This window comes from Ciconia boyciana, chromosome 25, assembly GCF_034638445.1.
Source record: "Ciconia boyciana chromosome 25, ASM3463844v1, whole genome shotgun sequence".
Lineage (NCBI taxonomy): Eukaryota > Metazoa > Chordata > Aves > Ciconiiformes > Ciconiidae > Ciconia > Ciconia boyciana.
In genome coordinates, this window is record NC_132958.1 from 6,444,032 (window position 1) to 6,455,500 (window position 11,469).

Below are 11,469 nucleotides of genomic sequence, written 5' to 3' on the forward strand. Positions count from 1 at the left end.
GCGGGGAGAAACCTTTGCGAGTTCAGGGACGCTACAGATGCTCCGCCTGAAACCCAGAGAAAAGGCAAATCTGCTGCCAGTGCAGAAAAGGTGATGAAGACTTGCGGGTAACAGAGCATGCCTCATTCCTGGGTTGGTCCCTTGGCAGTTCCGAAGGTTCTCCTTTCGGGTAAAAGAATGAACTTTCATCTCGGATAAATGAAGAGCTGCCTGTTACCTTCTTCAGGGTCAAGTGTTTCTCTTCTGTTTGTTCAGACTGACTTTATGGGCAAGTTGGCAAGCGCCTTTTCTTTTTATATGCACAACTACACTGTTAGTGAACTATGGTGTCAGTAGAGTTAATTTTGGAGCACCTAGATGCCAGTAGAAATAGAATGAGTGAAATGTGATGGAAACTGACATTTCAACTTGATTTTTATTCCATTTTTTTGTTTTTTTCATTAGAGTGTTGATGGCATGCTGTGCTGTGGGTCAATCCGCGTTCTCTTCCGTGGAGCCTTCAGTCTAGGACTTTAAAAAAAAAAAAAAAAAAAGTTTGTCCTTCCAAAAAAGGACTAGTCATTCCTAGGCTTGAGGTGTAGACTTGGAGGGTCTCTGAAGTCCGTGATCAGGATTACAGCGTTGCTGCTCTTTGTCTTCACTTTCGTTAATTTCCCCACTGCTCGGTGGTGGTTGGGAGCCCCGAGTTGCCATTTTTTTTTTTCCGTTTCTAACACATTTTTTTTCCCCCAAGGAGACGCTGCGTTTAAAAGGGAATGAGTGTCCTGGTTTCGTCTGGGATAGAGCTAATTTTCTTCCTAGTAGCTGGTATAGTGCTGTGTTTTGGGTTTTAGGATGAGAATAATGTTGATAACACAGTGATGTTCTAGTTGTTGCTAAGAAATGCTTCCACTGGTCAAGGACTTTTGAGCTTCCCACGCTCTGCCGGGCGCACGAGCAACTGGGAGGGGACACGGCCAAAAGAGTTGATGGAAGCTGGCCAAAGGGCTATTCCGTGCCATCTGGCGTCACGCTCAGTATGGAGACTGGGGGGAGTTGGCCGGGGGATAGGGATCGTTGCTGGGGGGGAGTGGCTGGGCATCGGTCGGCGGGTGGTGAGGGCTTGCATCCCTTGTTTTTTCCTGGGTTTTGTTCCTCTCTTGCTCTCTTGTTGTTTTCCTTCTCATGATAATTAATTCTTCTTCTTATTTTGTTCCAATGATTCAACTCTTCTTATCTGAGGCCACGAGTTTTCTGACTTTTGCTCCTTGGCTTCTTTCCCCCATCCCCCTGGGGGGGGGAGGGTGAGCCAGCTGCTGGGTGGCACTTAATTGCCGACTGGGGCTAAACCACAACAGTTAGTTTCCTCCCAAACGTGTCCGTCGATACACTCGAGTGATGATTATTAAACCCACCAAAATGGCACCTGTCTTACAGATCTGGACTCCTTCTGAGCACGTATCCATCGCACGCAAATGTCATTGGGCTACAGATCATCTGCACTTCACGCTTTGACAAGACGGCGTGCTGAGACAGGGATGAGCTCTGAAAGAAAAAAGGTACAAGGTCACGGGGTTTTTGGTCTGTTTTTTTGTGGGGGGGCACGTGTGTGTGGTTTAAAAAGAAGAGTGCGACGTTGAGTGGCGGCAGCCTGCAGAGCTCTCTTGCTGCCTGAGCTCTCCTTTTCTTCTCTCTCACTCCTCTTTCATGACTGTAATTGGAATTTGGACAACGGTAGAAGAGCAGGTAAGTTACTTGCCTGTGTAGACGTGCTGGTAATCCCAGGAAGGTAAATGCTTGAAGCCGTAGCGAATAACTTGGCCGCAAGTAGAATTTCCGAAGGAAGAAAAACAACGGGAAGCAAATAGCAAGTTACCGAGCAATTTGCGTGGGTCCACCACATGGCAGTTTTATTGCCAAACGCTGCTGGGCAGTATGCTCCAAGCGGCTCTTTTTTTGGTAAACGTGAGTTTTCAGGAAGTTCAGGGTTGTGCGTGGCAAAACGTGTCCCTCTGTTTATGTATGCCGCTACGTAAATGTCCAGCGGCAGGGCTGTTGTTCCCTGCTCTCGATACTGCCACGGTAGTGCTGCGGTATTTAGACCCAAGAGAGGGCTTTAGGAAGGGAAGGAGAATGCCTGTTTCCTGTGAGGGCTACGAATGCTGACCCTTTTCTCTGCCGCTTTCCCGTGCGCGCGATGAAGCGGTGTTATTTTTCTCCCTTGTTCCTGGTCTAAATAGTTCTGAAGCTGTCGCTGCTGTGGGATTGCAAGTGGTGTTTCTAGGTTTTTGTGGGGTTCTAGTTACGGATCGCTTCTCCTGTGGCGAAGTGTCAAGATACGGTTTTCGGTGTAAAGCTTCAGAAACTACATCCGCTGAAATCGGCGTAGGTGAAAGTGATGTTGCGCGTGCAGCTGTGCTCGCAGGGATGCTCGGCGGCTCCTCATCAAAACAGCGAGGGGCGTGTGGCCGTCCGGAGGGTTGTGCTCTGGGTCTGAGGGCGTGCCGTCTTCTTGCTGCGCTTTTTGCTGCGTCTTTTTGCTGCGCAAACCAAAGCTGCCCGTGAGTCAAAAAAAGGCACGGTTGTCTAAAAAGCGCACAAGCTCTAGCGGCCTGTATCGTCAACTGTTCCGAAGACGATGCAAAACACTTTTTCCTCCGCTCAGTTGTAGTCTTCACCGAGCTTCACCAAAACAGGAAGCTTTAGATTCCTACCCAGCTTTATGCTATAAGGGTTTTTTTTCCTCTCTCAGCAGAATGTCAGCTGCCACCATTTCGCCGCGGTCGCCCTTTCTTCTGCCAGGAAAGTGCAAGACGGACGGAAAGGATCCGTAGTGGTCTGCAAGTCCACGGTATGTCTACGATGTGTGCCTGCGTTTTTCCTAAGGTACTCGTAGCGGGGACTTGAAAGTTAAGGTGAAGAATGTGCCACCTCTCCTCCTGTAGTTTTGCTGTGAAGTATTTCAACACAAATACTACGGATAGAAAAAGGCGTGTTCTGGAGCGTGCCTACGCAAAGCTGACTTCCCTCCGTTTCTTTTCTCTTCCCAAAAGCGTAATCTTCTGTGCGCTTCCTATGAAATGATACTGTGAAAATAATTTTGTACTAAAAGAGGAAAGAAACTGTTGGGAAGAGTTGAGGTGTTCAGAAGAAAGAGCCTTTGTTTTCCTGGGAAAAGCTTTCTGCTTTTTCAGTCAGTAAGGTTTTAAAATGTCTTGTAGCAGTACTTGAAAAGCCTTACTGCGATCCTAGCATCCGTACGAAAAGCCGTCAAGGTCAAAGAAGAGACGTGGACAAAACGGGACAAATGGGCGTCGCTTCCGCGTGTTTTCCAGGCTTTCCCAAGAAGCGTTAGCAGCCTTGTAAGTACCGCCAGTGAGTCCTGATGTGGTTTTGGTGAGTTACTGCTTCAAGAAGGTCCTTTTTCCTGAAGCTACAGTGTGTAGTTTTTGACTTCAGTTGGAAAGAGATTTTCCCGACTGGCAATCCTTCTCATTCAAAGAAGTTGCATTTGATGAACTTCCCATCGGAGCGGCTGGACGCGCCAGTAGAAGTCATCAGCAACAAGACTTTTCACTCTCTTTACAAACACCCAAAAAAGTCAATTTCCTTCCAAGGACCCAAGCCCAGCACGTCTTCCAAAAGTTGATGGCATCGCTGGTCTTTGGTTCTCAGTTGTAACAGCCGAGATATGATCGAAAGGCGTTCCTCTGCATGCTTCGGTACAGCCAAAAGCATTAGCAAATCTGCCGGTCCCTTTTGGTAGCCTGATGTATTGCAGCACTGGGGATTTGATTTCTGCGCCTCCCCCCGTCCTCCCCCCCCCCAGTGAAACCGTCTGGGGGATCTCTTATCTCACTGACTTTTCTATCAAATGGAAACTTTAAAGAGAAGTTAAAACGGTGTCATTGACAAAGCGACTGGCACTGTTGAAACTGTAAGTGCCCAATAGCTGTGGCATGCAACTTAGGAGGTGTATTTCAGCAGTGAGGTATTTGTTCTCCATGTTTCAAGAGAGAGGCAACTGAACGTTACGGGGTTTTTCCCCGGTATTTTGACGGCGTGCTCGGCAGTACTTTATTTCTGCCCCTCTTTCCATGGTGCGTTTCCCTGGCGCTTCAGTAGCGTCTCTCTTGGGCAGCGCAGCTGGGCAGATGTCCCTCCTAATGACATAGCGCACAACCCCCCCCGGTCACATAATAACCATGCGTTTTGGAGAGAGATGATTTAACGGTATCCCAGCTGTGCAAGTTAAATGAATGCAAAAGGAAACTCAAATGCTTTTCTAGTGTAAGTCTTGTTGTTGGATGTATATAAACATACGCCCACCTTTTTAGTGTAGAGTGAATTACTGAGATGTGTTCTTTATTTTCCATGTTACTCTCTAAAGGTTTACACTTCCCTTTCAGCTTTCTTGACCGAGCGAGCAAGACGTGCAGCAGCAGCAGCGCGAGGGCCGTAGCCGTCGTGGTGGATCCGTAAGCGTAGATTCTGATGACAGTCCGGCCTTGTCCTGCAGCCTCACCGGGCTGTCTCCCTGCAGCAGTGCTGGAAGGAAGGGATGAGACGTTTTCCAAGAGCAGCAAGAGCGTTCGCTTTTAGGTGAAGAAGGTGTTGAAAATCCTACCACTTGGTCTCAATAGGGATTTGAAGCGTTGCAGTCAGTGTAGCTGTTAAAGCGTGCGCTGTATCTGGAGCGGACCCGTTTCCCTAGAATCCTGCTTTAGCTCAGCTCCTCTCCTATCCCTTATTCCGACTGAATCCCTGTACTTTCTGCTGTGGTGTTTTTTTTCATGTGCTGAAAGGGAATGTGGGGTTTTTGTTTTTCAGCGGTCTTGCTGTAAGTGTCTGGTGGTGCTCCCTAGATCCCCCCAGCCAGGTTTCCCTGCGGGTCGTGAAGCATGCTGAGGGTCAGGGGCCAGCCCTGTGGCTGGAGGCTCCTGGCTCTGTGTGCGGTGGGTGCCCCGCAGGTGGTGGGGAGAGCCCGGGGCCGAGAGGGACCGGGGCCGTTTGTTGCCCTGGGGAGTCGGTCGCAGCGCGGGAAGGGAGGGGGAAGATGGCAGAGCAGAGGCCGAGCGAGAGACGTGGCACCGTCCTCGGGCACGCTCCCCTATGGCGTGGGGCGGCTGCCAGGCTGCGGGACAGGGCCTGGGGGGGCTGCAAGCATTTGGGGGGCTGCCCCCTTTATTTTCTAGCGGAGCTCCCCTTTTTTGGTGGGGCATGTACATATGTAAATGGCCTGACGAAAGTAAGGAGCTGGCAGTTGGGGCAGATTCTCTTGTTTTGTTTGTCTTTTGGGTGTGACGAAGAAGGGGGGAGGCTGGGGAGTGATGCTGTCTATTGGGGCACCCCGATGTCACTGGGGCGGACGATGGTGATGTGGCAGAGGAGCAGGGTGAGTGGGGGGATGGGGGGGTCACGGGACAGTTCACCCCCCCGAAAGGGGGGTGACAGCCCCCAAATGCCTGAGAATTGGTGGGGGAGGGATTAAATAATGAAAACCTGTAAATATGGGTGTGAGGCGTGGAAGTAGAGAAAAATCTCTCCTTTTTATGTATATTGAAAAATTTTATGTATATATACGTCAAAAGATTTGACAAGAAAGCCCTCTGTCTACTCTCTTATAGAAAGGATGGTAGAATCTGAAAAAAATCTAAATCGAGGTATAGAGGGTTATAAAATAGAAAAAGAACTCATATATATGACTACAAAAAGGAGTTTAAAAGTGCATAAAAAGAGGATGTAGATGAAGAAATTTTAAATGGCAACAAGACAGAGCGAGCTCTCCCCAGCTGCAGTGCCGACTTCTGTCCACACAGAGGCAGCAGCGAGCACAAAAAAAAAACCAACCTGCTATCGCGCATGGGCGGCTCCCCAGCTGCAGTACCGCCGTTGTTCCCCTGGGCGGCAGTAGAGAGCACGGGAAAATGCACCACTGCGCATGCGCGGCTCCGCAGCTGCAGTACTGCATCTTGTCCACCCGGCGGCAGCAGCGAGCAGCAAAAAAAATTGCACCACTGCGCCTGAGCGGCTCCCCAGCTGCAGTATCGACTTTTGTGCACACGGGGGCAGCAGCGAGTAGCAAGAAATTGCACCACTGCGCATGCGCGGCTCCCAGGCTGCAGTAACCGACTGCTGTCCACCGGGCGGCAGCAGCGAGCTCGGGAAATAGCGCTGCCGCGCATGCGCAACTCCCTAGCTGCAGTACCGAACTTTCTCCACACGGTGGCAGCGGCGAGCTCGGGAAAATACACTACTGCGCATGCGCGGCTCCCCAGCTGCAGTACCAATCTTTGACCACCGGGCGGCAGCAGCGAGCACTCGAAAGTCCGCTGCTGCACATGCGTGGCTCCCCAGCTGCAGTACCGACCTTTGTCCACCGGGCGGCAGCAGCGAGCACCAAAAAAATTGCCCCACCGCGCATGCGCGCCTCCCCAGCTGCAGTACCGACGTTGATCCACTGAACGGCAGCAGCGAGCACTTGAAAATGCACCACCGCGCATGCGCGGCTCCCCCCCTGAGGTATTGACGTTTGGTCGTCGGGAGGGTCGGAAGCCGCAACTGCAGCTCGGCACCGCGCATGCGTGTGCGCGCACCAGCGGATCAGCCATCCCGGAGGGAAGTCCTCGCGTCCGGCTCTGCTCTCGCACGCTGCCGGTCATCGGCAAGTAAAAATTCTGGGCTTGGCTTTGGCATTGTGCTGTAAGGGAAAGCTCTGGGTCGGGATGTCACTTGCTTACTTGCTGTGGAATGGTCGTGTTTTTCAGCAATCATTCCGAATAGAACGGGTTGGGTGGGGCAGGGCAGAGTAAGGGTCTTTGCAGGGACCTGGGAAGTAAAGTCTTGAACGTAGAAAAGCTTAAAGCATTTGCTGGACAGGAGGTTTCTCTGTACCCACTACATCCGTTGCTTATTAGCAGTGGCTGATGTTTGTAAGAGTACCCTGTGGAAGCGTGAACGTTCATTACTGAACTAAAACTGCTTTGGTTCTGTGTAGAAAGCAGAGGAACTACAAAACAACATATTCCCCCATCCCCCCCCCCCCTTTATTTTTTTTTTGGTTAAACGTACCGTGTTTGCAGGGCCTTAGCTTTCTATTGCCAGACTGGGCAAAGCTTCCCAAGCTCTGTTCCCCCACAGTCACCAGAAGTCTCCCATAGTTGCCGGGATGGTGAGTTAGTTTTGGGCTTCTAGCCCTCTGTTCCGCCATTGTTTTAGTCAGATCCTGAATGCCGCTCAGTTCAAGACTCACGAGAATTGCTTAACGCTTGCATTTGGAATCATGCTTCAAACAATGTATTTTCAACAAAATTTTTTTTTGACACTAGTCAATGAACTCCTGTAATACTGGAGCAAAATGACATTTTTAGTGGTTGTTGAATCACAGAGTGATAACATCGGCATCCCTGTTTGAGCCCTTACCGCAACCGTTGCAATGTTTGTTTACAGACTGCTCGGTTCTTTTGTAAAGGTGCGTAGCTGTGGGAGGTGTGTTATTCCGAAGGTGCTACGGCGCCGATGCTCTGGCTGTTGGCAGGAATGGGCAAAGCGGAAGGCTCTGTGGCTAGGGGAGAACGGCGTGGACATGCGACCGCTCTCTCTGTTGCTCCGGAATTTCGACGGCTGGGTTGGGCTGCTAAATCGATGGAACGACTGGAAGACATTTCAGAAAAGTGAGTACTCTACTTCCCTTTATCTTTTAAAGTCGTCGTCTTTCTACAGACACCTGTCCACGGCTTAGATATTTGATTTGCGTGAAACAGACCCGGAATTTTGCTTGAAGTAGTGTTCTGATTTGCTGAAATTCCCCGTAGGCAGAGAGCAAGAATTACAAAGGTTGCTTGGTGGTTGAAGATCTCAGTGAAAGCTAACTTGCCAGAATGAGTAGGAAGCAGCCTGAATTCCAACAGAGATACCGTCTAAAAGGTCCTTTTCTTGACAGGAAAAGAGCTTCGCGAAACGTCGGCACTGTTTGCCGGGGGGCCTCCGACATACTTGTTCAGTCCTCGTGGGCTTTGTGCGATTCCCGCAGGCACAATCTTGAAGAAATTTTGTACGGCAGCCGGTATCTTGGCTTACTTTCTATCTCGTGCTTGGTCGCTTGCGCCTGCTAAAAACTTAATGTCGTGTCAAATGAACCCACAGGAAAACGTCCTCAACTCGTGCTGGTAGGGCAAGCCCGCTGTAGTTGATAAAATGGGAAAATAGCACGCTGTTTTGAAAAATTTGCCTTGCGAGGACAAGGGCTGTCTCCTGGCAGGCAAGTGAATTCTGTGACTGATTCCACCGCTCCGCCCGGGCACTTGAAGGAGGCAGTCCCTAAGGCAATGCAATCTAAAATGGGGGTCGTTTGGGGTTTTTTAATCATTTTTGAGGGATGTGAGGCTCGTGTGGGTGTTTAGCTTGTCCTGTTCTTTCTGTTCCTAATTCCGATCCCGCTGACTGGCGTCAAAGAACGGTCGTGTTGTAGTCTAACAGCGTCGTCTACCAGGAGCTGGTGGAAGGCCAGGGCTTAGGTAAAGCCGATAAGGAGGATGCAGGCTGGAAAGCGGAACGTCTAAACGAGAATTACTGTCCTTGGGAGAGAAGCACATCCTGAAGAAATAGGTAAGCTAATTAAAATGTTTTGGGAACCATCCGAAACAACTAGTAGGAACGTGATAAGAAGCACCCTCCCGCAAACTATCCTCGTTATAATCCTAAAAGCCACACCCCTCGAGCTGGAGAGCCCGGCCCAAGCAGAGAGCCCTCACCGCTCAGCGTGCGCAGCGTGTTAAAGCAGCGCTGTAGCTTTAATTTGAAATAAGAGAAATGTAGACCGATAGAAAACTGCTTTGTGTGATTACTTATGCATAGCTAGACTGGATAAATACTGTACTTGTATGACCGAACTCTGTGCTAACTTTGTGGAGCTACTGCCTAGCGCCCATCTCTGCGCAGACATGAAATAAACATACCTCTGCCCTGTGTGTATATTGGCGTCTCGCACACCGGGCAAACGACCTCACGCTTGTGGGATAACGGTTTTGGCACCCCAGATGGGACCGAGCCGACAGCCTCGCCCGGTTCGTCTTGCCGCGTCCGACGGGGAGAAGAGGCCTGAGCGGACTCCGGCACGCACCGACCTGTCGACCGGGGACTCCTTCAGCTCCTCTCCTGCAGTCGGGCGGTAAGCGACACAACGGTGCAATGCTAGTGAAAAGAGGTATTTTTGGGGGATAGGAGAAAAGGGGGGTAGGGGCAAGACCTCTCGGGAAGCAGGCACCCTCTGTTCTGTTCTGGGCTCTGCATAAGACGCACCAGGAAAGATAGGTGGCAGTAGGATAGTTCTGTTTGTTTCTACACGCCGTCCTGTTCAACAGAGGGAGACGTCCCTCGTTCCGGTTTGTGTAGAAATACTGGGTTTTTCGGTACCGCTATGGGCGCTGCTGCTTCCCAGGAGGCACCCCTTTGCTCTCCTCTAGGATGCATCCTGAAGCATTGCAATAAATTTGGGGGAGATCCCACCACTAAGAATGGGCTAAAACGATATTGTAATCAACGGTGGCCACGATCTCGATTGGAAGATGGTGAAAAATGGCCTGAGAATGGATCCTTGAGATATAACGCTATATCGGAATGAACGTTGTTTTGTCGGAGAACGGAAAAATGGGATGAAATGCTTTATGTGGATATGTTTTTTTCGTTAAGACGCGATTGGGATATTAAGAAGAAAGGTGGTTTAGTGGATTCTAAACATCAGGTTGGAATATATGCGTTAAAAGAGAAAAAGGGAAAACCTCGTTGTATTGAATCGGAAAATTCGGAAGAGGATATTCAGCTGTTGGTAGCTCCTCCAAAACAGCCGGAATCTGATAGCTCAAGCGATAATGGAGTTGTGAGTGCTGTCTCTAAAAGAACAAGGGGACAGAAACCGATAGTTCAAACTCCCCTCAGCCAGGCTCTAGGGCCTGAAGGAAGAGCGGTATCCGTACGCGTACCTTTTACTGCTTCTGATTTATTAAACTGCAACGGGCAGTCAGGTCCTATCGAAACAATCCAGAGGGAATGTATAGTACTGTTAATCACGACTCATAATCCTAACTGGGGAGATGTACAGGCTCTCCTAGAATATTTGTTTACCCCTGAGGAGAGGAGAACAATTTTAGAGAAGGCTAGAGAGGGACTGGTCCAACAATGTGTGTGTGTGTGTGGGGTGCCTAATACCATTATGTACCTCCCGAAAGAGGATCTGGAGTGGGATCCAAACACAAGCGTGAGGGATTACAGAGGGTAAAGGAATATCCAAAGTTAAGTGCGTATGGGATTCAACATGGAGTGCAAAGGCTAAGAATTTATCTAAACTATCTGAAGTAAGGCAGGGGGATAAGGAAACCCCGTCAGCCTTCTCTGAGAGATTGTGTGAAGTAGCTCGAAAATGGACAGATCTCGATCCGGAAGATGATAGCAATTTACAGTTATTGAAGACGCTGTTTGTTGGTCAAGCGGCAGCAGATATAAGAAAGAGATTACAAAAGGTAGAGGGCGAGGATGGCATGACAATCTCGCGGTTCTCGTCAATCGCATATAAGGTACGTAATAGTCGGGAGGAAACAGAGAAGGAGAAGCGGGGACGAGTAACGCCGCAAGCTTCTTTGTTGGCTGCCTTGACAGAAGACCGAGAAAAAGGGAGAGAAAATAGACGAGGTGAATTTTGTGGGCGAGGAAGGGGCCGTAGAAATAATAGTAGAAATGGTTATGACATTCCCCTGGGAATGAATCGGCGTGCAAATCGTAAGCGAGAGGGCCGTTGGGAAAAAGATTGTCCGCGCCGTCTGAGTCATCTCGGGAAAGAGAGACAGAAGAAGCCGTTGGAGTCGTGACGGAGATTGGGTTGGACTGAAGGGGGCCGGAGGAATCTATGAACGTTTCCCCAGACGATCCTCTGGTTCCAGTCAAGCTGGGGAATGAAAGACTAGATTTTTTAAATTGATAGTGGAGCCACACATGCTGTAGTAAGTAGTTGTAGGGGACCCCTTAAGCAGAACTAAAATAAGCGTTGTTGGTGCAACAGGGAAAAAGACTTTAAGGCTGTTTTTACAAGCTATGGAATGTTCCACTGGAAATACTAAATGAACTCATGAATTCCTTTCTATGCCAGCATGCCCCCTACCATTGCTTGGGTGGGATTTACTTGTAAGCTGAATGCACAACTAAGTTCTTCTGAAGACTCTGTTCAGTTGACTCTGTTCAGCCCGCAGGGGACGTCGCCTGTTTGTGGCGGACGCCAGCCCGCAGGGGACGTTGCCCGTTTGTGGCGGATGCCAGCCCGAACGGGACCTCGCCTGTTTGGGGCACACCGATGGTGGGCGCTGTCGCCAAAAGGCAAAGCAGGGCCATAGCAGAGTTTTCAGTTTCTGGGGATGGGCTCAGCTGTCCCTTGCACAAACTTCTGTTACGTAGCAATGGGGAAGGTAGCTTTCTTTTGTTTTCTTGAAGAACAAGAGGACG

At 49.8% G+C, this 11,469-nt stretch overlaps 1 long non-coding RNA gene across 2 annotated transcripts; it reads left to right on the forward strand.

Moving 5' to 3' along the window:
- The first annotated feature begins 1,142 nt into the window (after window positions 1–1,142).
- LOC140643870 (uncharacterized) lies at window positions 1,143–4,748 on the forward strand. 2 transcript variants are annotated; one of them, XR_012039678.1, is made up of 4 exons: window positions 1,143–1,538; window positions 2,732–2,830; window positions 3,201–3,375; window positions 4,389–4,748. It is a non-coding gene; the product is annotated as an uncharacterized lncRNA (long non-coding RNA). The 2 variants fall into 2 exon arrangements; XR_012039677.1 differs by having other exon boundaries at window positions 1,148–1,538; window positions 3,201–3,341.
- The last annotated feature ends 6,721 nt before the right edge of the window (window positions 4,749–11,469 follow it).